The sequence below is a fragment of the Anopheles darlingi genome, chromosome 2 (assembly GCF_943734745.1).
Source record: "Anopheles darlingi chromosome 2, idAnoDarlMG_H_01, whole genome shotgun sequence".
NCBI classification, from domain to species: domain Eukaryota; kingdom Metazoa; phylum Arthropoda; class Insecta; order Diptera; family Culicidae; genus Anopheles; species Anopheles darlingi.
This window is the reverse complement of record NC_064874.1, coordinates 66,616,057-66,641,224: the sequence shown is the minus strand read 5'-3', so window position 1 is coordinate 66,641,224 and position 25,168 is coordinate 66,616,057. Positions and strand designations below refer to the sequence as shown.

Genomic DNA, 25,168 nt, shown 5'->3' with positions numbered 1-25,168 from the left:
TAAAATCTTGGTAAAAAACCAAAACATACACCTCAACCAATTCAAATAATTTTAGCGGTTATCCATTTTAAAATTTTGCCGTTAGATAACCGATAGAATGAGCCGGACACAGAAATACATATGGAAAGTGGAGGAGGGGTGGGGAGGGAGCGAATACATATCTAGTACATCGCTTGTACCTTCCCCCGTCCCTTCCAGATAGATAAAAAGATGATTTAGACATAATAATTGTCCCAAAACCATACACACCTTTTCAATTAAATATATTTCAAAAATACATTATAAACGTTAAATAGTGCTATTAGGGAAGAGGGGAGGGAGATGCCATTACCTTTTCAATGTTGAAAGACAATATTTGGGTAGTTTTTCACACCATAAATTGATTTAATCTCATGTTTAAGGTTGGTGTATGTATTGGTTTTTTACCGAAATTTCTTTTTTTTTTTAATCTGACCATTTATTTATTTTTGCTACTTATATCCTATATTTACATAAAAAACGGTCATCTCTCCAAGCCCCCCTCCTAGGCTGCCAACATTGCCAACACCTGGTGGCGACTAGAGGCCCATGGGGGCCTATAGAGGGGGGCCGTGGACCTGTTTATCTGCCCTGACCTTCTGTTATTTTCCTCTCCCCCTGGCACGCTTTGCATTCGCAGCCTCTAACAGCAGCCGTGCTGCCCCGTTCCTCCCTCCTACTCCTTCACCGCTTTAGGCGCGCTCGTGGCGCCTTGCGGTGCTGCCGTAGGTCACAGCACCGCTGCCGCTCTAGAGCACGCAGTGCCCTGCTTTGCTGCCGCCGTTGCGGCTGCCCTAAGCCCGCCCTCCGCACACGACTGTCGAGGCACACCATAACAACCGTGCCAGCTCTTGCCGAAATTTCTATTCAATTGTATGTATTGTCTGCATGAAATGTGACAGTAGAAGTGAAAAGATTGATAAGGTAATGAAAGATGCACCAGCTCAAGAAGAAGTAGTGGATGTGGACATCCCGATTCTTTTTCTTCTCTGTCAGCACTACTATAAAAGATAATCGAACGTATTTAATCTACTTTCATTACGCTCTGGAGCGTGATCGTTATTTTTGGGAGATGCCAATCGCGATTTATCATTTGATTTGTCCTGCGACTGGGAACGGTCGCGGGATCGAGAGCGAGAACGCGACTCATCGCGATCGCGTTTCGGCGAGCGGGATCGTGATTTCGATTTGCTGTTGTCACGGGATTTGCTGGAAAGGAAAAAAAATATGCACATATAAATTAGGAATTAGAAATATCAATTTTCTTTGAATTCTACAAGAAAAGACGAGAACTTACTTGGAACGGGAGCGCGAGCGAGACTTTTCGGCCGATTTCGAGCCGTTCTTGGACTTGGAGCGGCTGGGTGACTTCGAGACTTCGAAAATATACAATTAATAGCTGATCATATACTGAGAGAAGTAGATCCAGATCATTCGTATCTGATATTCGATGAAGAAAGAAGGGAGGATATCAAACGGTTGGTTGCATGAATTCGAAGGTAAAGTTATATCAGCAGATTAATAGCAGTTCTGAGACATCGGTCAACAAAAATTTGGAAATAACAAAAGCTACGGAAACGCACGGCGCGATACCAATAGTGACCTAGAGAGCAATGGGACCGACCGTTTGTGTAATGCTTGGAAGAAGAACACTTAATTCCTATTGATTTGGGCTATATCCGGTAAAGATTAATAATGATCACTACGATTACGCGTATCTTTCTTGTTCTGTATCTCTTTTCTTCAATATATCTTCATAATGAAAAGAATCATTCCGTTGTCAGTAGCAGTAGCAGTAGCAGCAGTAGCAGTGGCATTGGCAAATTGCAGTTGGACTGTAGCGAGTTCATTTGGTCCTGTTTTTGTTTTTGCATGAATCATATCTATTCTACCATGATTATCATCCGGCGACCGGTACTTTCCGTCAAACTTGATGGTGCTGTTTTGATCTCTGGTTTTATGAACTGTTCTGGGCTATCAGCGATCAGTGGCTAGCGTCAAAAATGAATCCATCTCAAGGGACCATTTTTGGAGTAACTGACGAGCAGGATACATCAACTGTGTTCGTTTGCAATCCCTCTCATGGATCAGCCTTTGCTCTATTGTTCAACGTCTCCCGATCGTTTGATCTGTGAGGAATCTTTCGAACATCCGTTTCATCATCGTCATCCAGCGCTACATAAGGTCGTTGCTCTGCTGATGTAGTCCACGTCGAATCCACTTTTCATTTGAACATATGCCACCATCATATCCCATCAGCTCTATGCGATGTTGTTCGCGATTCTTTTCATTATGATTTCTACGTACTATTCATTATTTAACCGAGTATCTTCCAGTTCATACTTTCTCTGTATCTCTATTCTTTGTTGATTTACGAATAGAATAATCAATGAAATGCTTAAAAATAATAAATTTAACATTTAATTTAAGAAGCGGATGATTTAATGATAAAGTAAACTAATCAATTTAACTGTTCGTTTCACGGGGCTGACTATACATAAACTTGCGGTAATAGATCGAAGAGGGGATAACTTGTTACATGGCGACACACTGGCGACAACATGAGAATGGGATTCTATCCAACAAGGAAATCAAGGAGCCAGAGAGCTAGCAATACCGGCCGGATACCTTTGCTGAACGGAGTATTCGTGACGCGGCAACGATTGCCGTCTAAAATAAATAGCAACGCATCACATCCTTTGCTTACCTCTCTCCTAGCTTATTATCGGCATCCCGGTAGTCTTCGAATTCCTGTGGAAAACAGTAACCACAGTGTTTTAAAAGCAAATCTAATTAATAACGCCACTATCGCGTTTGAACTTACCACAAAACCATATCCATTCTTGATCAGAATATCGCGGGCTCGACCATACCCCTTGGAAAATCGCTTCAAATCGCGTTCGCGAACGCCGTAGGGCAAGCCGCCACATACATCCAACCATTTCCGTTTCCTCTTTCAAGACCCTAAAATAGTAGCAAACCATAAAAAAAAACGCACAATTTACGAGAATTTCACACTTCAGTTTTGAACATCGAAAATGAACAAAAATGAATTTGACGCCTGAGGCGTCAAATAACGCCTGACGGGAATAGGCACCAAAGACTCAGGTGGTTTCTGAACCGCTTTGACAGATCGCCATATTGGTTGTATTTGACGTTCGTGCTGCAAGAAACCAGCGTGCGTTTGAAGAAAAAAAAGAGAAGACACGGACAAATTCTATGGTTTTATCAGGCATAGTATCTGTTTTCACTCATTTTTGAATGTTTCAATGGATGATTTCCCTATTTTAGCTCAAACATACTTTCGTACCGTCTTTTTTCAGAACACAACGGAAACCTGAATTTATGTTTACAAACATTTACCCGAATGTCAAACTCTGAAGTTTTTTCTAAAATCCATTCGGGGTTTTGTTCTGCTTGAAGCTACCTGTTTAAAGTACCTTGGTGTCGATACTTGGTGCAAAATTCGTGCGGCCCGATTCTGAAAGTACGTGTGCGCGAGTACGGATTTTTCCCAAGATTTCTGGTGCGTGGTTCCTTCCGTGAGATTCCGCTCCGTTTTTCTAGCCTTTCAGAAGTGCTTGGTGCTGCGATAACTTTTATGTGTCAGCGATCTGTGAGGTGCTGCGGGCTTCCCAGAAATACGAAGAGAGACTACCGCCGTTGGTGGGCGAAGGACGGCTGGTGGTGGTGGCTGGTGGCTGGTGCCGGAACAACACGCTTTCCTCCGATGATGCCGGATGATAACGATAGAGGGAAGGAGGAGGAGAAGGAGTTGGCTGCTTCTTCTTCGTGGAAGTCGTCAACCGTCAATCGCAGGAGGCTGGGGAACGCGGACGCGGTCTTTGCGTCGAAGAAGATAAGAAGACGGGGAGGCGCTAGCAAGGTTGAGGAACGCGGAACCGCAGAGTAAAATTGGGTGGCATTTATGCTCGTCTCGCTGTGCTGTGTGGTGTGGTGCTCTGGGACTACGGTACGGAACATTAGCGGTGTGGTCCGGGGCGACGGGCTGCATGACGGAGCACGAAAAAACGGTTCTATTTCCTAGCAGCTTCGTGCTGTACGGTTCGCGCCTGCTCCCTTGGCTGTGTGTGTGTGCCGTGTACGCGCTCGCCTGTATGTGTGCGGAACGGTGTGTCTGTGTTGATCCGGTTTCAACAGGAGTATCCTGCTGCCGACAGGAACATCCGTCCGTCCGTCAGTCCGTGTCTTGCTCCTTTTTCTGCCTTCCTTCAAATGCAACCGACTCTCTTCTGGCACCCCTCTCCGTCTCACAGAACTGATTGCATTTGTGCGCGGAATGCAATCGACGGCGCTATTGTGCAACTGGATGGTTCGATTGTTTATGGCGGAAGAAGGAAGTTTAGCTGTGTTTAGAATACGCTTCAGTTGGATCACCACGGATTTGATGCCCTGCAGGTGCAACGCCGATATCTTTGGGCCCTTGGGCACAGTGGTCATTCCGTGGGTTGCGAATGCCCAGGCGTCTAATTGCGGGCGTCTGGACGAGAGAAAGAGAAAGAGAGCGAGCTGCTACAAAAAGGTGCGCACACACAACGCGACGATCTACGGTCTCTGGGTTGGTGTGCAGCAGCGCATCACGGTGGGAAAAGGACAGCGACCGTCGCCGGCGGCGGTGTCTTCTAGACGCAAGAATGTGCGTACGTCTGGCAGCACCCCGGGACACCGTCCCTCCCCCGTCGGAAGGACCGATGGATGATTCAATCCCACGGTCGCACGCACTCCGCATCGAAACAAGATTTCCTGAGAATCGGAGGAGGAAGCCTGTTTTGCCCTATTTGTTGCTAGGAAGGCAAACCAGTGACAGCAGTAGCACTGGCCTCGGGACAGCACCCACCGAGTTCACCGAGCCAACCTGACGACTGTCTTTTGTCTCTTTCTCTCTCTCTCGCTCTCCCGATGGGATTGGCAGATGCCAGGACGGGATCCTTAATTGAACAGCTGCCGAGGTTGCCCCTTTTCCTTTCCCGTGCAATGCACACCTTTGATGGGAGGATTCGAAACGGCATCGATACTTTCCATTGCCGACCGAGAGCACCAGTGGGGACATGTTGGAAGAGTTAATTTAATGTATTTTGCTTTTCGTTCTAGTTTCTTGCACATTTCTGCTATAAAGGAACACACGCTTACTGTGATTCTTTCTTTAAGTGAACAACGTATTTAGTTCGCTAAATGTTTCGACCAGTTTAGTTCAGCAATGATCGTTTATAACATCGCAATGGATACCGTGGGTCTAGCGCCAAAAGCACGACACCATACAGTAGTGGACTGCAGCCCCCACTATCCCCTCCTGTTTCGATGCCCCCCGCTCGCGCAATGGTGGTGGTTCTGCCTCGTCGCTCCTCATGCTGCTGAGCACGTTGTTCTAAAGTGGTGCTTGTTGTGTACGGCCATCTCTAGGACCGGACTGTACTCGGTGTATTTGTCACCACCGGCCAAAGAGAGAGAGAAAGAGAGAGGGAGAGAACGTTCGGTCGCCCGTATCTGGAGACCGGATCGGCGGCGAAGGGGATGAGGTTGTGTCGAGGATACGATCGAACGCCCCTTAACTCCGCTAAACGGCTTGTTAAATCAATGTGTGCACACGAACATGGCTGTTCGGTTTGTTTTTTACTTCCTCCAAGAATCGCAGTGACAGTTATCTTCTCGCAAGGCACGCCAGCGACCAGTAAACAGTCGATCAGCCGGCTTCAGCACCCTTTTCACAGGGGATTATAGGACAGGCGACAGCATTACTTTTACTCCTTCGCCAGTTTCTTAGGAAAAGGGAGAGAACGAAAGAGAGAGAGAGAGCGTACACCATGTGGCGCTTTGTTGGGTGATGAAACCTCACTTCTGGTTCTTGCGCTTCTTTGGCTTGTTAGCTTCAACGGGCCTGTACCCCGGGGGCCGGGGAATAGGAAACATGATCGTTCTTGTAGGAGCTTCATTTCCATCGACCACCATCATCGGCAGAACAACACCACACCATCATTGGCCAGCATTCCTGCCTCTCGCAAAGAGCAACGATCGCCGACCATCCACCATCAACGCCTCGCACCACCACCATCATCGATCAGTCCTCCCTCTCTCTCTGTAGTTGACTGATCCTTCGGCAGGCACCTCTCCTGCCACCCCGTGCCTCGTCTAATAACCTTGAGAATCTGTTTCTCTTTCATTTATTAGTGGAATTAATTTCCTTATATTAAATAGGCGAAAAGCGACGCAAAGCAGAACGTGCAACTACCTGCTCCCCACACACCAGTAACCGTCGTCGTCGTCGTCGTCGTCATCGTCTTGGTCGCCGTCGTCGGCAAGAACACGAGAAGGAATCGCAGAACAGAACGCAAACCGTGCCGGGCAGCAAAGCAAACTCTGATTCCGCCGAGAACGACGACGTGAACCCCGTCGTCTGTGAGTGAGTCTGTGTGTCCAACGTGTTTGTGCCACCACACTGGAGTGAGATATTCGCGCACAAGAACCCGCCACCGAACGCCGCGTCTTCAGAACCTGAGTCTCTTCGCGCCGTTCCGGTTTCCGCGTCGTAGCAGTGTGTCATCTGCCAAAAATCTGTTCCTCTCGTCGTGCGTGCGCTCTGTGCGTGTGTTTTGTGTGTGTGTGGTTGTGTGTGCCTCCTGGCAGGCAGAGGACGACGGAATTCTCGTCCACGACGCCTGGCGAAAGACCCTCCATCCACGGTGCTCTCGTAGTGTTACCGTAGCCCCGGTGCGCCCTCCGTGAACGTGCTTCGTTGTTGTTTTATTTTTGTCATTTTTTTTCCTTTTCCTTTGTTTTTGCCGGACCAGCGGATGGTCAGTGAAACGCGCATTCGTTCGCGAAATAGTGCAAAAGCGTAAACCCCCCAACCAAACCCCGTCGTCGTCGTGCAAGAAGATACAATCCGCGACCCGAACCGAACGACCGGCGGCCCCGCTGTCCAGAGAAGGAGGACGACGAAAATTCGCAAACCCCACCCACCCTTCCAACCGCGCAGCAGCAGCAGCAGCAGGCGGGGGAACACGAATAAGCGACAGAAGAAGAAGCAGTAAAAGTAGTGAAAAACTTGTGCTTTCGTGGTTTGTGGCCTCCTCCTCCTCGTCGTCGTCGTCGTCGTCGTCATCTTCTTCTCAGTTCTCCCCTCAGTCCGTTCGGATCCGCCAGAGCGCACCTGCGGGAGCGTGTCAAAGGCGGGGGGAAAACTTCCAAACCGAAAAGTTTCCACCTGCATTCCTCCATTTTCTCTTCATTCTCCGTCAAACACTGCGCCGCAAACGCCTGCTTGGTTCAGCCAACAACGCGGCTCTCGACCACCGACCACCACGCACACACGTCGTCAGGCACGGTTTTGACAGCGCAGTTGTTGTTGTTGGTTTTGTTGTTTTGTGGAGGAGACGTTCACGCACGTGTTCGACGCCTACTCAGCAATCGCTTCGTCCGAATCGTGGAAGAGATTTCGCAAAACGCTCTTCTCGCTGACGTGCGCTGACGTCTTTCGTGACTAGTGAGTGCGTCTGTGCGTACATGTGTGTGTGTCTGTGTGTGTTGTTTAGTACGTACATTTCGCTAGCATAAAGAACGTAGCAGCAGCAGCAGCACAAGAAAGAAGGTGTGGTGCACGAGTGACAAAAAATCTGTCACAAAGATAACGCCGCACCATCACACCGCGCCCTCCCTCACCCTCCCGGTTCTGAGTGTCGTCGCCGTCACGCCGTCAAGGTCGTCGCGTTCAACCCCGGGTCCGGTTTTCCACCGTGTCGTGTCGAGAGGGTCTGGTGGTTTTGTAAGAGCCTCCCTCGCCCCCGTTCGGTGGCCAGTGCACGCGTACCTGGCACCGCCCGCCCCCTCCGGTAAATCCGCGGAAGAGTAATCGCGTCGTGTCCCCGTGTTCCGGTGTAGTAGTGTAGTAGCAGTAGAAGGTGTAAAAGTACCCTGAGCACGCGCACAGGAGCAAGTGAGATAGCGAGTATCATCGTCATCCTCGTCATCATCAGCAACACCATCCTCAAGCAGCGAAAACGCAACGTGTCGCGAGGCGCCAGCTGTTGATATAGCAACGACGTGCACACACCGCTGCACTGCTCCGTGGTGCACTGTCCGTCTGTCCTACCCGTGTTTGTGTTGGGTGTTATTTCGTCCACCCGCTCCCCCCCTCTCATCCCTGGTGCTCTTGTGGTGAGGAGTGAGCCACCGTCGTCGCAAAAATCGCTGGAAATCCCAAATTAACTCTCAATGGAAGTGTGGTGTTTGAGAGCGAAAGCTTTTTTAGGGTAAGTAGTAGGCTGCTTGCTTATCAATGTGATCTGTGGTGGTGCGGCGCCAGGCGACTAATCTAATCGAAGCAGGCTGTAACTGTGCAATCTCTCACACTGCCCCCGATTTCCGAAAGATATCTTGACCTGACTCGCCACCGGAAGGAAACACGAAGAGTGTGTGTGGTAATCCCACTCAACGCCGATCCCGTTAGTCACACCCCGGGTGGAAGAGGGCCATCAATGCGCGGTGACTGGTGTGATAAGAGCAATATGAATCACGGAAACGCAATAGGAGAACGACGGCCCGGGGGTAGAATGATAATTTCTGCGAGACCCCCACCCCCGGTAAAGGGGGGGATCGTTATCGATATGAATTTCACGTGATTACATTCTTTTTAATTCTTTAATTCCCCCCCGCACCTCCGCAATTGCATCACTCGATTGGGGGAGGGGGGTTGGCTGACGGTACCACCAGTGACCGCGCGGTATCGTAATTTGCGCGAACCCCGCATGTTAAATCCATTAAATGATTTAATACCTTTTCCACAGCCATTCCATTTTATTACTGCATTGCTCATGGTAAATTACTGGAATTAAAGCTCTGGTCATCATCGATCCATCGGTTTGTTGGCCATCTTTTACGAGGGAAAAAGGGGGGAAAGCGGCAGGCGGGGGTACCTGTATTTTGTTTATAAAAACAAAAAGTGAGGGGAACACATCATGCCCCAGTGTCCGCACGCTCGAGGGGTGCTCGATTTAGAATTCACGAGAACAACGATTTTAACGATCGATATCATGACACGGTCGGTCGGCCGGCCTGGCCTGGCCGGGGGCACTGGCGACAATGGCCGCTACACGCGGCGGCAGCACTCTCTGTGCGTATGTCCGTGTCCTCGTGGTGCGGGCCAGATGTTTGCCAATTTCTGCACAGCACCAGAGGTGGGGTGGCGCACCGCGATGAATGGTGCGAATTTCGCGGCCTCGACCGAGATTGGTGCGAAACACATCGTCATCACTTTTAGTATCTCGGTCATTTTCACCAGACCACCATCAGAGAGTTGATTCTTTGGAGTTTTTTTTTGTTTGTCTGTTTTCTGTCCCTCTCTCTCTGTTTCGGACTAATCGGAAAAACGATCGTTAGCAGTGTGGTGGCCTCGAAGCTCGAATGCGCCAAATTCTATGCGCGATCGCGACCAATTCTACCACAAGGCATCGCCGCCGCCGCAGCACCAGTAACGCTGTTTGTGCAGCCGATTTGTTTCCTCTCTGCGGCCACAGACCACCACCGCTAACCGAACCTTCCAACTTGCTGTGACGCAAACGCGCTCTCGTGGTTTCCGTCGTCTTATTCTTCCTCGTTCGATTCCCCTTTCGCCTCGGCGCACGAGAAATCGCACTCTCCCCCGATCTCCTCCTTCTGCTTCCTGGAAAGACTGACGTGAAAGAGGGGGAAGATTGGCCAAAGTTGCGAAAATAATTTGCAAACGTGCCGTGCGTGGACTCTGGTCGACTTCTCCTTCCTCTACCCCGTTGGATGGATCGCTCAGATTATTCGCTCTGCAATGACGCAAAGACCATCGATCATTGGATGGAACCGATAACAATAGAAAAACCAATAAATTAGCAAACATTTTGGTAAGATCAATCAAGAGCAACATTGCGAAATCTTTTGGGTTGCGCAAATTCAGCATAACTATCGCCAGAACGCCCCGATCCGAGGAGCGCCACGATGTGATATTCGTGATCTTCTCAGCGAAAGCGCACTCTGGCGTCGCCCCTCTCCCCGCTTCCTATTCCGTGGTGTGGTTCCTCGCGAAACAGAAGAGCGAAAAGAGCATAGACCGAAATTGATGGAGCGAACGAGCGAGCAACAGCAGAAGAGGCAGAGAGCGTGTTCGCGAAATTAGATGATTAAGCAAAAAGGCATTTGAAAGCCACGCCGCAAGATGCCGGACGCGCGCCGCGCACGTTGCGGGTTGCAGATGATGAAAGAGGCCCTGGAACAGTGCGCATTCACCTTCCCGCGCGTCTTCCCGCTTCCTGGCACACACACCTGTACACCGTCGTGATGGTGGTACACACTCCACTGTTGCTGGAGCGGTCCCCCCCCCCCCCCTTCATAAACACACACACACACAGACAGACACAGACAGGAAGCAGCTTGAATGATTAGCGCATCCCAGCTCTAGATTGCAAAATCTAAAGAGTGAAAGGAACAGGCAGGAGGAGAAGGAGAAGATCGTTTGTGTGGTCCTCTCTCTCTCTCTCTCTCTCTCTCTTGCTCTCTCTCCCAAGAGGAGAGCCCCCCCCCCCCCCCCCCCCCCCGGAGAGGTGGAGAAGCCTGTGGGGGGTGTACCATCACTCCCCGGTGGTGGTACGGTGGTTAAGATGTGAATCGCAATCCGAATTCGCGAAGGTATTCGCGGACGCGATGGCGAACATCCATTAAAAGTTTGCGAAAAAAAAAGGCACCGGGAATGGGAACCCGCAGCAGCAGCAGCAACAACAACGCTGGCCGCGTCTCTCGACGACCCAAAGTTCATCGATCTCGCCTCCGCCGGGTACCCGGGCTGGATCTCCCAGCAGCGGCTCTGTTATGGTCGGGATTGCCTTTTGCGCGATGCGATGCGTTGCGGTCTCCTTTTCCCGTTTTGTATGCTGCTGCTGCCTGCCTGCAGCACCACCACTAGCGGCCAGTTCTTTGCACGATCAATCATTGCAACACTCCGCACAACACGCTACTTCTCTTCTGCGGTATCCGAAGCGCCATCTTGGGACATCCAGACTCGTTAGACCGACGGAGCATAGACGTGGCATTAGCTGGGCAATAGTGCGAGTCCGTTGCACTGCGGACGCAGTCTTCCTGCTTGACTTCACAAACTAGGAGCGCGCGCCATCTTGTGTTGAGGTTCGCGCGAAGAGGAGGAGGGGATCGTTCAGATACGATCGCCGCATACGATCGCAGCGAGCGCATATCGTGCGCCCCAGCAGGTGATTGATTTCCTATTTCACTCGGAACATCATCATCATCATCGAGGCGATCGTATGGTTGATGGCGCCCCGAGAGGAGATGGGGTTGGGTTGAGGGGGAGGGGGCACCGTGAGAAGATGTAAACAATCGCGATCCGCGACGCCGCACATACATGGTTGCGCGGGGAGAACCAGTAGTGTTGTAGCGCTGTTGTCTGCCACGGAGAATGCATCACTAATCGGTGTGGTGGAACGGTTAGAGTGCGCGCGCGGGGGTTCGCTTTTGCATTCACCCTGGGTGGTCACCGGAATGGCTACCGGAAGTGAGCTCGGAGCTCGCGGATCCGAGGTAAGAAGAAGATAAAGGAAGTGCAATGAACGACGGTACGGTACCGACGATGAACTCATGTTTCGGATGGATGGATGGATGGATGGATTCTTGCGTCCAGGGACGTTCTCTCAAGGTTTGCGGATGGTGATGGTGCACCGGACGATCTCGGGGGTGCATCATCTATGTAGGGGTCACTTATCAAGAAGTGAGTAAGGATTTCCGAAGGCGCCTTTTGATAGCCAACATGGGAGAATGCTATTGCAATGAGGATGTTAACAATTCGCTATTTCAAGGAGCGTTAATACTGTGCGTTAAAAGAGCGTAAATCCGTTTTAGAATTTGCCATATTGCGATTCAGTATCAGTATCTCGGTATAGCGTCAATAGAAAAAGCCATTTGTGGAATCAAAATACAGCGTTTAACTAAACAAATGAAAACAATGTATTTCATCATGGTTTTGATAAAATGTTTTGTCTGACTGTACGTATTTGCTCCATCCACTTGATGTTACATTTCCGTGCATTCTCTCCTCATTAAAATCGGATGATTGACGGTTTACTTACTTCTCTGAAGCTACCATCGATGAGCGTTGTTCGTCTTTTGAAGAAGAATTATCGTTGGTGATCAACAGACCATGATTCTCAAATTTGTATTTATTCTTTATACTATATACTTATTGATACTTATTTATTTGTTTTATGGTACTAACGTTTACTTTAATTTCTTAAATGCTGTAAACAGCTTTTAGAAACGTTTTCTTAATCTAAATATTGCAATGCGGTAAGGTGCATTAAACTCATTATTATTTTCGTTAACAATAACCACAAAAAGCCATTTAATGGTACATTCTAATCAGAATGGGTTGAGCATAAATCCTTCAGCAACGATCAACTGGAAGATTAATGCGATACTAGCAGCAGTGATAATTCCAGCTTCTTGTTGTTCAACATTATCGCTGTTTGTAACACTTTCTAGTGAAGCAACGGATTATTTATTCCGCACTGCTAAGGCGACCCTTTTCATGCCCACAATCTATTGGTTAGTTGCTTTTAGATTTTTAAATGTTTGAGGAAGACACGACAAATATTGGAGACATTACAGTTTTCGAATTTAAAATTGTCGAAAATGAAATGCTACCCCAAAAACGCTCTTCAACTGCTCCAATAACGATAAAAGCACAAACACTCACTCACACCTGCCCCGAGGGGTTGCCAACGCATTAGCACTTTCCAAGGCGCGTCAACCTGGGGCGGAATCCACCGGATTCCTTCGAGACAACAATCAAATGAGCAAACAAGCGCGAGCAGCTTATGTGTGAGATCCCCGATGGCCGATCGCACCTCGTAGCACCGCAGTGCATTCTTCTTCCTGGCGGGGATCGACTGTGTACTGGCGCACGCCCGCCACGTCCCGTTGATTGATTTCCGCATCACGACAGCACCACCAGCTCCAGAACGACGACGACGACGACGTCGACGACGCGACATCCGATGCGATGCGATGTTAATTACTTCATAAAGCGCACATCCCCTCCCGCCATCGATCCACTATTCTTCTCTTCTTTCCTTCTCCTGGCCATACGGTTGGTTCATATGCTTTGAATGCTTTTACGAAATCGATACACGTGCCCCTCCATCGCATGTCCCCACGTACAACAGTCAAGTGGCGCGCGTACTCCTTGCCTCTAACTCGTTGCGGTTTGAACGTGATTTTTTGCGTTTTTTTTCGAAAACCATTCGTAGTTGCGTGGTCGAATAGTAGGTCCAACCCAACCCAACACACCACAACCCTTCACTCGCTCGTGGCCGCCTCCCCGATGCACGGGACACCGAAAAGCAGCGAGCCTTGTGACTAACTGAAGCAAACTGAACGTTCGTTCTGTGGCTGTGGGAAGATAGGAATGTGTTGTGGGTCCCCGATGATGATGATGAAGCCCATTGGATCATTTGTATGCATAAAGTTAATCCATAACAGTGCTATCATACCGCTCATCCGCACACACACACACTCACCCACTCACCCACCTGTTTCCTGCCGGGCATGCGACGGTGCACGCGTTGCGCCCATAAGCCGCCCCGGTACCTCACCTCGACGACACCGTCTGTCTGGTGTGCGTGATGGTCCTCCTCGAGTTCTTTATACACTAAATAAACATATTTAATTTCCAGCACATTCACTGTGCGGACGGGGACAAGTAGAAGTTCTTGGCACGGTGGCGACGACGACGACGACGACGACGACGACGACGACGGTCGCCCTTCGTTTAGACTAAACAAAAAGAAAACTCTGTTTGTGGACGCGGCATGCATCGTCGCCCAACCCCAATCGGTTCTTATGACCGGGCCGAAGTGGGTGGTGGTGGTCGGCCTCCGCCCTTGGTGCTGCCGCTGCTGCTGCTGCTTCGCAAGTTCCTGATTAACGAGGTTTTGCGATCAAATTACATTTCGGCATGCCATCGCCGGTGGGAGGAAAGTAGAGTGTGTACGCGGCGGTGGTGAGGGCTGTCGGTGAGTTGGAATTGGAGAAACTTTTTCTGCCAGTTTTGCCATTTTAATTATTTATTCCATTTGTCATTGATGGTTTCTCTGCTGGTGCCGCCCGCGAAAAACCTCCCGATCCTTTTGTGGTTCGCGCCCACGGAGGGCAAAAAACCGCTTTTACGATATTAATACGTTTGCTACTTTAAAGCTTGAACTGAAAGAGAACACACTAAGCCCCGCAGGCCAGGGCCATGGGGTTGCCTTGAGGACAGTTACGTTTTGGGGGTGTAGGGGGTTGGTTTGCGGTTGAGCGATTTCAATTATAAGCGACATGTTTTAGTGGAACTTACCGGACTTGAGAGGTATAGTTGTTTCATCTGTCAATGTCAATTAGCGGGAGAAGTAGCCTTGTTCAATGATTTCCCGTGGAGCTGCAAATCAATTGTGGAAATGGTGTCTATCATAATCACAAGAAGAAAAAGAACACAAGAAGCAACACCATTGCCGACGTGTGCAAATCGATATGCAAAGTCATGCGTCTCAAACGCATCCAGAGTGCAGCGAAAGGTTTTGATGAAGTGCAACCAGATCGCATAATGAGCATAAAGGCATGGCGACGCTCAAGGCCTACTGTGTGCGCTTGTTTTACTGTTATGGAGACGCCAGCTACCGAAGCTGATGTTCTAGAGTAGCATTGTCCGTTCACATTCGCGTTGACACATAATCTAAATGTTGCTTAGTATGCGCTGCCGGTATGTTGCTACTGATGCTCGTTCCCCCGTTTTGCACCCGACGACCTCAGTAGGCATCACCGTACCACGTCGTCAACGAACCGAACAGACCGGCTCGGAAGCACGTGCGTGCTGTAACGGAGGAGACTTATTCGCAACTACTTGAAATTGAAACTATAATTCTTTTGCATACTTTGTTTCGTTTTAGTACCGTAAAGAACAACACAAAGAGAGAGAGAGAGGACATTTTCAGTAGTCTCGCGTGCTCCGTGGACTGGTGGCGAGATATTCCATTCGAACCGCGGTACCTGCAATAGCGCTACTGCACCTGATTTGCATACCTTTGATTCATCCTGCTAAAGTATGCACCAACGGCCCCGGGTAAAGCCAGTCTACCGGTGGGAGTCGGTTGGTCATCTGCGATGAATCACTCCGGACGTCTGGGAACCACTGTCACCAACTGATCGCGTTGGCGTACGCCATACTCCTATGTGGTCGTGTGGCTGGAGATGGAAGAAAATGTCTCGTCGTCCAAAAATGGGGACGACGCTGTTCGCGATGCGTCATCGCGCGCTGAATTGTAATCCCCCGCGGTAGGCCGTAGTCTGGCCGGTATGCCCATATGACATGACACACGCACCTTGCACCAGACAGCGCACCATCACCACCAACACCGAACGCTTCGTAGTTTTGCAGGAGAAATGGTGAAACCTGATAATGAGTGACTCGGGAGTTTACGCATGGTATGGGCTTCCATGTAAATATGGCCATCCTGTGTAGCCAGACGTGAATGTGGCTCTGTGTATGTGTCCCCCAGACGGCTTTCGATTCCGACACGCAACGCTCGACGCACCAGACACTCGTCTGACAGCTGTTCTAAAGGAGGTGGAGAAGCCGGAAGAGGAATGGTTGGAGGGAGGAGGAAGAACCTTGTGGGGCATTTTTCGGCACCACCAGCTCTGTTACGTCATGCGCCAGGTGGTGGAGGCTCCTTAGAATCATTAGTTTGGCGGCACCTTTGCCGCCTCGCCTGCCTGGTCGATCGAAGCCACCGCGTGCGTGACCTTGGCCTCGGTGTGCTCGAAGGCCAGTTCCATCTACCCCAGTGCCCAGGCCAGGGAAAGCCAAACGGTGCGGTACAGTGTAAGTGATTAATGGAATGCTGCTGCTCAGACTATCAGCCTCTCCCAACCAGGCGGTTGGAAGCAGCTTTCAAGCGAGAAATCCTTTTGAATTCCCGTCCTTTTGTACCGGATCGACCTTGTCATGCCGAAGCTGCTCGATGTGGAATGTCATTTAGCATACGTTTAGCCAGCGTGTTAGGCCACATAACGGCTCCCGCCCTTCCGGGCCAATTGTTCTTCTATCTTCCGATCGATGGTCCAGAAATGGGTTCGTAACCACAGCATTTGGCGCTCCCACCCGTCCTCGTTGGATGCCATCCAGTGTGCTGATGACGAAATGGTTGTGATCGATCGACGGTTTGCTGGAGATGACTTTTCTCCCCGCTGGTCCCTCGTTGCACCATGCATCAAGCATCGATGATCGAGTTAATTTTGATTCAATAATTGGGAGGAGGGGGGCCTGCGGTGGGCGTCGTGGTGGTTTTCCTGCAACGAATTACGTAATGTTGTCGGAAAACATCCGCTTATACTGCTAAGCCTGCCAGAGGGTCAGCCAGCCAACCAACCCGGCAGTTCTGCTTTCTATGGTTCCGCTCCCGACCACCGGTCACAATGTTTGCTTTGCATTAACGTCACAATAACATTGGTGGTGCGCGCTACACAAACACACATTAGAGCTGGAAGGGAAGGGAAGCAGGGAGGCAGGGTTGACAAATGCAGGAGGGAGGTTGCTGACACACCCACCACCCAACCCGATGCCATAGGAAAAGCTCTTTCGCTCGATTGTCTCTTTCTTTCTTACTCCGATTCACATACAGACACGGTATTCGATGCGTTTTGTGTGTCAACTCCGCACCCGAATGGTCCGGTTTGTGCTAATTTCTGTTTCAGAAAATAGAACACCACACACACCCCGTCGGCTAAAGCTCTCTCTCTCTGTCTTTCCTCCATGACATGGGACCAAGAGTGTCCCTTCACTGAAAATCCTTGGCCAACGCGCGTCGTCAACGAGGGCAACGGGGATGGTCCGGTCCTGGGGAAAGCCTATGAATTCGCATGATTTATGAAGGCGTACGTCTAGACTTGGCAAGGACGATTTCGGTGCTTTTGTGGTCCTGCCTGCCTTGCTTTGCTTTGCACCCTTTGGAAGGTATCCAAAGAATGATGGTGTAGGTGTGGCGGTTAGTGTAGTCTGCGTCTTCTGTTGCTTTTTCGCTTTTTTTTCTGTGGGCAGAAGCACACTAACTGGCTGGCTGGCTAGCTGGCGTGAACGTTTAACAAGGTCAAAGTAGCGTCCAGTGAAGTGTGTGTGCGTGCGTGTCCGTGGCCAAGGAATTCAATTTCGCCAATTTTGCTTAAAATTAGCTTCATTCCGCTGGTGTGTTGTGTTTGTAGTGCGCAAATGTTTACGTTTTCGCGTTTGATCGTTGCACAAACAGAGATCAAATGCTGCTGCCCCCTCCCAGGGGGCCTAATCAATCGACCCGCGCGTTGGTCAATTTGGGGCTGGAGCGAGAACGAAAGATCGACAAACACAGTAGAGCATGTCTTGGTAAGACATTGTGAGACATGAGTTGAAGCGAAGAAAATGGATTCCAATCACACGAAGACGATCATTTCGCAAAGGAGGATTTCAGTGACTGTGACAATCTCAAGTTTCGTTCAAAAGAACGACTATTAGCCCGAGAACCTTCTCCTCAAAGGCGGCGGCATCGTCGTAACCATGAGGGCACCACCGAGAGGGAAGAGGTATCGAAGGTCATCCGCGGCGGTGATTGGCATGCCAAGAACGCGTAATTAGATCGGATCGACATCCGTCAGCCAAGCGCGCGAGCGTTCCAGTGACCCTTGCGATTTGTACGGATCAATAACTCAATCTCGAAGCCTCTCGTCGGCGATTAGTGACGACTACGGACGCGGGACTCTGCGCACTGTGTGTGTGTGCTGCGGTGTTAAATAAGTTTTTATGAGCCGCCGCGCCGGGCTGCACCGTCGATCGTTCATCGTTCTATGCTCTTTCCTTGTAGTGCTATTTCTGTTGTTTCTTGCGATGAAATGGAGCGTCGTACGTCTAGACCAGGAAGGAAGGAAGGAAGCAAGCAAGCAAGCAAGGCAGTGACGACAGCGGAACGTAGGCAAATAACCCCGTTGCCGTCGGTTGCTGTTGGTTCTGTTGGTAGCAATTGACGCACGAAAGAGCAGAGACAGAAAGCGCACTAAACACAGGCACGACGTACTTGTTCTGTTCGTCGATAACCCCGAACCTCCTGCTTCTTCTTTTCCCCCCTCTATGGGTGGGTGCTGGTGCAGTCGTTGATAAGTCATGTATATCACGCCCATCCAGGGAAACACGCCTGGGAATACATAAATCTTGCGCACGAAGCTGCTGAGTGTCATGCCGGCAGCGCGCGGTGCATTGACCGCCATATGGCGTATGCGTAGCTGGGCATGAACCGATCGACGAGGAAATGCAGCAGAGAGACGCGTCGATCAGACACTATCCGCAGCGGAAGTATAAATGTCAAGCGGACGACGAGTGTATGTTGGCGGGTGGATCGTCGTTGTACGGGATGTGACTATCTGTGGATGTCGCTTCACAGTCCACATGGTCGTCTCAGACGCCTGTCGACCCAGCCTTCCTTTACCGGTTTGGTTAGGTTGCATTTTATATTTAACACAAAGAAACGGTCTTTCGATTGCGCTGCAGCACCAGACGGTTGCAACGAAAGAGCATGTTTGCCGGGCAAACATGCAGGAATAATTAAATAATCAGCAAACATATGAACCGCCTTCTCACCACTACATTGTTGTCGACGTCTAGGCGTGCGTCGTCCGGGTTAGGATGATGTTGCATGTCCTCTAATGCATTACCACCGTCCTTGCGCCTTGATGTCCCACAGCCTGTCGTCTAATGGTATTTATGAAGCACTCTTATGTTTTTCCGTCCGCTTTTTAGCGTTTGTTTTAGCGTTCCTCTGTGCGAAACCACACACTCCATGTAGGTGGTCAGACGTAGGCGAACGGTCATGCCGTCATGTTCCATCTCTGGGGACGAACCCGTATTTACACACATTTTATCCGTGGCCGGCCATCGCTTAGTTTTGTTTATTATTCTCAAAGCGCACTATCTAGCAAATAGTAGCGCTGCGCGAATAGTGTTTCGCGAATATTTTTTTATTGTTTTCAAATTCCAATTGTTTTTTGTTCCTCCAAATATTTAAAGAAGTAAAAAGTGCACTTCAACGCTTCGATGACACTTGCCCGTAGGAGCCCGCAGCAGTCTATTTACGGTCGAAGGCAAAGGCCAAGGATAAGTGAAGCGTGTTCGGTTGTGAGGATCGCAAAACGCCATCATACCAGCGTAGGGTATGGGAGGGAATGCCAAGAAAATTAAATTCCAAGACACATTTCCCACAAACTGCGTTGTATATTGGTGCTTTCGGTATTTGTTTTTTTTTTTCCTACTTTTCTCTGCCTTAAAGGCATCTACTATCGTCTAACGAGCAAAATGCAATCTCGAACCAGCTTCAGCTCACTCACTCACTGCGCTGCATGCACGCATTAGGAAAAGGTCTTTCGATGATAACCTTTCGCTAAACGGGCAAAGGTTTGTAATAGCCAAGGTAAACATTTAACGGGGGATCTCCAAAAGGCTCTCCAGCTAGCCTTACGTCACGTCTCACACCATCGATGGTGACATTTATGACCCTATGGCTTCCGCTTATAACTTGGTGAATTAATTGACATTTAATATCGCTAGCATGGCTCTATTGCCGTGAACTAGCATCTCATGTTCCTCTGGAATAACTTCTGTTTAATTATGTAATAACCATTGATAATACTAGACCACATTTGATGATGCAGCTAACATTATATTCTCATAAGACAACAGTTTATGCCCTTTTCGGAACGTTGGAATCGCCAATTGAGAGTGTAGCAGTGGATGAGATGCTCCTCGCCATCATCTTTGCCCGCACTCTCGGCGTGTAGCGACCGCAGCAGCATTTGGCTCTCTCGGCTGCAGCTTTCCTCTCGCTACTCAGTTGTGGTTGCACAGAGCAGTAGCAGTAGCAGCACCAACAGCAGCAAGCCATGTGTGAAATGCAATCAAGCTTTTCCAACTTTCCCAACCTGATCTGGCCCACCTACGAGCACACCAGCCGTCGTCGTCTTCGCCGTCGGTCCTACCAGCATAGCAACAGCAGCAGCGCAGTAGCACCACACGGGCTTGCGCTTGAAGCTTGCCGCCTAAAGCTTTCCTCGTTCGCCTGCCGTCGTTCACCATCATTCCGAGAAGTCCAAAATTGGATGATAAACCGTGAGCGAAGCAAGCAGAGCAGTAGCTTCGCGTGGATGATGGAAATGGAGAGGAAAAGGAGGATGGCGGCGGGGTGGATTTATCGGGAAAATTTCTCCACCGCTCACGCAACAACTCCACTTTGCACCTACCCAACCCTCCCTCTTTTCCCCCCGGGGGGGAGGCGATGCACCAGAGTTAGTTGCAGGCCACCGCAGAAATAGAGCCACCGGCGTCAGCGGCGGCGGCATCTGTTTGAGGAAAAGTGAACGCTGAACGCTGGTTACCGGTTGCCGGTGGCACTGCACCATACGGTAGCGGGATGCATCACTCTGCAGGGGGTGACGTGTGGGTTACGGGGGAAGGCACTCCAGCAGGCACTAGCACGTGACGCAGGGCGGCGGCGCCACTTACCGAACAGCGGCAGACTTTCACGATTGAGATAGATTGAGAGCAGCCGCTTGCATTGGCAGATGCACGGTTGGCGGTGCTCGCGAATCGAGATTTTCCATTTCTATTTAATGAAATAGAAAATTAAACCAACCTGTTTTTGGGAACCAGAGATGCAGTTAGGAGATGATCTTTCTTTTATTTATTTTATTTTGCGAAGTACATCGTGTCTATTATGTTTGTGGTGTATGAACGGATTTAATCGCTTCATGGATTGCTCTTCAAATAGTGTAGAGTTTAGCGTGCGACAACGTCTCAGCAGGCCGTATGGTAGTATTGGCCAGAGTGTTGCTTCAATCGGACAATCGTATCTCAAAGTACTCTGCTGATAATATTTCAGTCCATGCCCTCATTCTGTAGCCGTGGCCACACGGGGCGAAAATTTGCGCGCAAATTTGCACATTAATGCCAAAATGTTTTCGCTTCGTGTGGCAGGGGTAAAAACCCGAAAATTTATGCCGAAATGTCAAACGTATTGTTTTCATCTGTGTTTTGGCCGCTGAAGTTGATTTCCGAATAAATTTTGCAGTTTTTAACGATATTGTGGCTGTTGCTGTTATATTTATATTAAAAATGCAAAAACAATACGAAAAGAACCTACATTTTCGTAAATAAAGCGTTCGATAGCGTCAAGGGTTCAGCGAAAAAGTCCGCGGACGTATAAAAGTTTGACAGCGTGTAAGGGTTAAGCGAAACCGTTTTGACATTAATTTTTTCGTTTGCGCTAGAGTTTTCGCCCCGTGTGGCCACGGCTTGTGAAAAAGAATGGCACTGATTTGTGAGAATGATTTTCCAACCCTTTTTGAGATATTTTCGCTTCCTTCCATAGTGGCGATCGATGATATTTAAATGCACTACGCTACACTGACCTACTGCTCCGATGCTCTACTTCCACTATCAGCATATATTTCGATATCTTATCGCAGGGCTGTAATGCTTAAAGCGACCGATTAGGCAGCAGCAGAGAGGTATCGCGTGAACCGCTGCACATATTTCTACACAACTCTCTCCTTCGTTGAATTTAATGTATTGGTTTCTTGTTAATAGGGCAGTATTGTTCGTATGCAAGAGTTTAATTTTCGTTGCCCTTTTTCCCAGCTTATGAATATGCTAGGTGGAATTGTAATTCGGTCTGGAATGGCTAGACCAATTGGATAGATGTACAGATATAGTTGACAAATTGATTGCAAGTCATTAACTAGCACGTCACTAACTAGACCAAGATGTTTGGGGGCTCGATTGGCTATAATTGTAATATGTAAGATAAGTTTATAGTATTTACTATAAATATAAAACAATAATCTTCTAAATCCAAAAGAAACGCATAAAGCCCCCGTGACACTTTTGGTAAATAATTGCAAACAAATCCTCCACTCTTCACACAACTTGATGATGGATCGTCGTATCGATTGAACATGCCGGACCGAAACGTTGGAAGCCATCGGTAAATAATCTATTACTAGCGCGATGGAGCAGGAATTGCTTGAAAAGACACATCACCTAGCAGGCGATAAATGATCTTTATTTGAGGCCAAAAGCCCCCTGGATCACTGGACACACACACACACACTCCCGCGAGATATCATCGCCTCCTAAGCCAATGCTTTGACACGTGCTCGGCCGAACGGCGATTGGAAACGTCTCTTCATTCAATCCCAGTTGGCGAAGACGCAAAAGTAGTGGAACCAGATTGGGGAAGAGCAACGACGCGCAACGAGTTGTCTGGATCGAGTGGATCACCGGTCGACGAATCAACCGGCCTCCTCCTCCTCCTGCGTATTAGTGTGCCATGTCGAGCAAATAGTGTACCATAAGTCTTCCACGGACCAGGTTTGCTCGGTATATGACCCAAGGGAAGCAAGCGAACGTCAGGCGGTCTTTAGTTTTTCTTTGCATTTCTGACCATATGCTCTGCTGCTCCAGACGCACGAACGAGATACACACACACACGCACACACCATATGTTGAACAACAACTCATCTCACGCCCACGGGCTTCTCCTCCTCTTGTGCTTCACCCCCCATCTAACCCCGCTGCGCATCATATCACCAAAAACCTTGATTTCCATCGCACCGGGCAAGATCCGATCTGCGTGCTGCTGCGCTCCGAGAGATGCGAGCAAAAATGCTAGAGGTCCCGTGACTGGAGAGAGGAGAAGGATATCATCAGGGTGGAGGGAGAGAGAGAGCCAACCACCCGTGAGGTTATGTTGTCTGCCGACTGCTTAATCACAATTAAGCCGTCATATTTTATCAATTAACTGCCGTGCCGTCGACCCTGCTTGGCCTGCGGTCAGAAATAGGCAGGCCAAACCCGCAGGCCCCGCGAGATTGTATATCGTGTCTGTCTACACTTCTCATCTGCCGGTGAGTGAGGTGTGTGCTGTGTGGTGGAAAGCAGCGATTATTTCGCGGTTTGAAGGTGGGATAGGGTAGCGGCGAGTGGGAAGGATGGATTTCGGGTTTTTAGGAGACCGTTTAGCGTGCCAAAAATATCCATAACTTATGGCGGTGCGGAGGGACGGGAGCTGAGCACTTCAAACCGCACCCTGGCGATGCTTGTGGCAGAGAGCGCACAAGAGGCATTCGTGCGTGCATGATGCTTCATCGGCGCACGGAATGGCACACGCGTGTGCTGCAGATTTCGCCGTACCCGGATGACGTGTTCGTGCAGTTTTCAGGACCGTGGGGAGGGAAAAGCGCGAGCGAGAGAGTAACTCCATCCCGGCATGCCACAGTGCCTGGAGTGGTGTTGGTGGTTTTGTTAATTTGACTTTCATTCGACAGTTTTTTTTTTGTTTATATTATTTGCTCTTGCAACGTTTTCCAACCTTCCAAACCAATTTCTCCCTTCTAACAACCGACGGCAACAACAGCAACAGGAAGCCCATTATTATTTCCATCACCACCACTGCCTGAGAGCGCCTCCATGCGGTCACCATATTGCGAAATAAAATGGCAAATTGTTGCAAAATCGACGGATGGGGAGAGAGAATGATGAACGATTACGAGCTAGCGTTTTCCACTGGACCATAACTTATCGGTGCGTGTCGTTTGAATTGCATTTTGGGTCCTCCGGTTTGGCTGATGATGCATAAGAAGCAAAAGAAGCAGAAGACGGTTTGACACTTTCCCTTTTGGAAAGTGCGCCGCCGCACCGTGCGGTCAAAGCTCTGCCTGCCGGCGGGGCTCCTTTCAAAACTGCAGTCTTGTTCTTCCATCTGTCTGTTGTTTCCCATGACTGCAATGACTTTCGATTTTTTGGGGTGCACGAAATGGAAAACCACCCAACCCATGGCGGCGGCACGGTTCCACCCTCCGTCGCCCGTTGGGAGAGGACTTTCCAAAATTATTACCAACCGGCCACGGAGTCGGAGGGCGGCCGGGCCGGCCGGCCTAGGCAGGGCAGAGCGATAAAGGCTGGGTGCAAGGCTGCGATACTATATTGGCCAGTAGAGGTGTAGTAGTCGTGAAGAGTCAAAGACGTGCTGCCGTGCCGTAGATTAGGGGTTGTACATTTAGATTTTTATTACTTCCGTACACGACGGTGCTACGGCGGGGAACGCGCACGGATGATGACGCACGGTCCGAAGGCCATGATCGGGCGACGGTTCGTGGTGCTACACGTCGTAAAGATGGTGCATTACGAGCTACTCTCCAGACAAAGTCTTCTCGTTTTGTTAATTGCGTGTGTGCGTGTGTGAGAGACGACTATATGCTGTGTTTCAGGGTAACAGGAGACCTAAAACGATACGAACCCACACAGCTGCTGCTGATTAGAGTGGTTTTTATGCCAAAAAACACTGTTTGATTATTATGCAAATTACAATCCAGTTCCTCTTTCGTGTGTTAGCGAGAAGTGGGGTCTCTTTGGGCCTGTTTCTCGTCTGATGAACGCCATCAATCAACATCGGCGTGCGCTAAAGTCGCTCCAGTGTACGTGTCATTCCAAGGACGAGGGTTGCGGTTCTACTGCATCGTGATTAGACCCCCTCCCCCCTCGGCCTTCGAAACGGGTGATGCTGACTCACGCAGAACAATCCTGAAATGAGTGAACTTGAAGTGCGGAATCATATCACTTGCTAATCGAACTATCGCTGCACACTTCAATCAGCTTCGCTGCTGCCATCGTTATCTTCTTGAAAATGATTATTTGAGAACTGTCCGAAAGGGCGTTAGAATCAACTCAAATACCCGCCCTCTGTGACTCAATGGAAACCCTCAACTCAACAGTCATCTGCATTCGACAACGAAGGCGATACTGACTCATCTCCACATCGGAAACAGCTCCCCATTGCTTGTTACTGAGTAGAGTAGATAAATTTGTAATCGAAACGACAGCGACCAAAGTGGTCCTCGTCTGTGTGTCATCTTTCACACGTCTCTGTTCGCCAACTCTTCATAACCTCAAATCATCTCTTATATTAAGAAACTGTCTCACTGGCGCCAAAGGAAGAGGAAACCTGAACTGCCTGACTCATTTCGACATGATTCAGGCATGGCGCTTCCAAGACAT

General features: G+C 49.4%; 1 protein-coding gene and 1 long non-coding RNA gene across 8 annotated transcripts in view; one reads left to right on the top strand and one right to left on the bottom strand.

Annotated features, from left to right (window-relative positions):
- Positions 1-430: 430 nt before the first annotated feature.
- On the bottom strand, positions 431-2,994 carry LOC125952665 (uncharacterized). Its single transcript, XR_007468826.1, has 4 exons — positions 2,843-2,994; positions 2,726-2,769; positions 1,316-1,458; positions 431-1,227 (listed from the first exon to the last, which is right to left on the bottom strand). It is a non-coding gene; the product is annotated as an uncharacterized LOC125952665 (long non-coding RNA).
- Positions 2,995-3,464: 470 nt separating this feature from the next.
- Positions 3,465-25,168, top strand: part of LOC125952636 (nuclear receptor-binding protein) — a 55,466-nt gene continuing 33,762 nt past the window's right edge. Inside the window, exons 1-2 of one of the 7 annotated variants that reach the window (XM_049682233.1) lie at positions 3,465-3,544; positions 6,232-8,285. The gene's annotated coding sequence lies outside the window, so the exon portion shown is untranslated. Of the gene's footprint in view, positions 3,640-4,006; positions 8,286-11,493; positions 11,777-25,168 lie in introns of those variants that run through there. The other 6 variants (XM_049682232.1, XM_049682235.1, XM_049682236.1 and 3 more) reach the window with 6 other exon arrangements.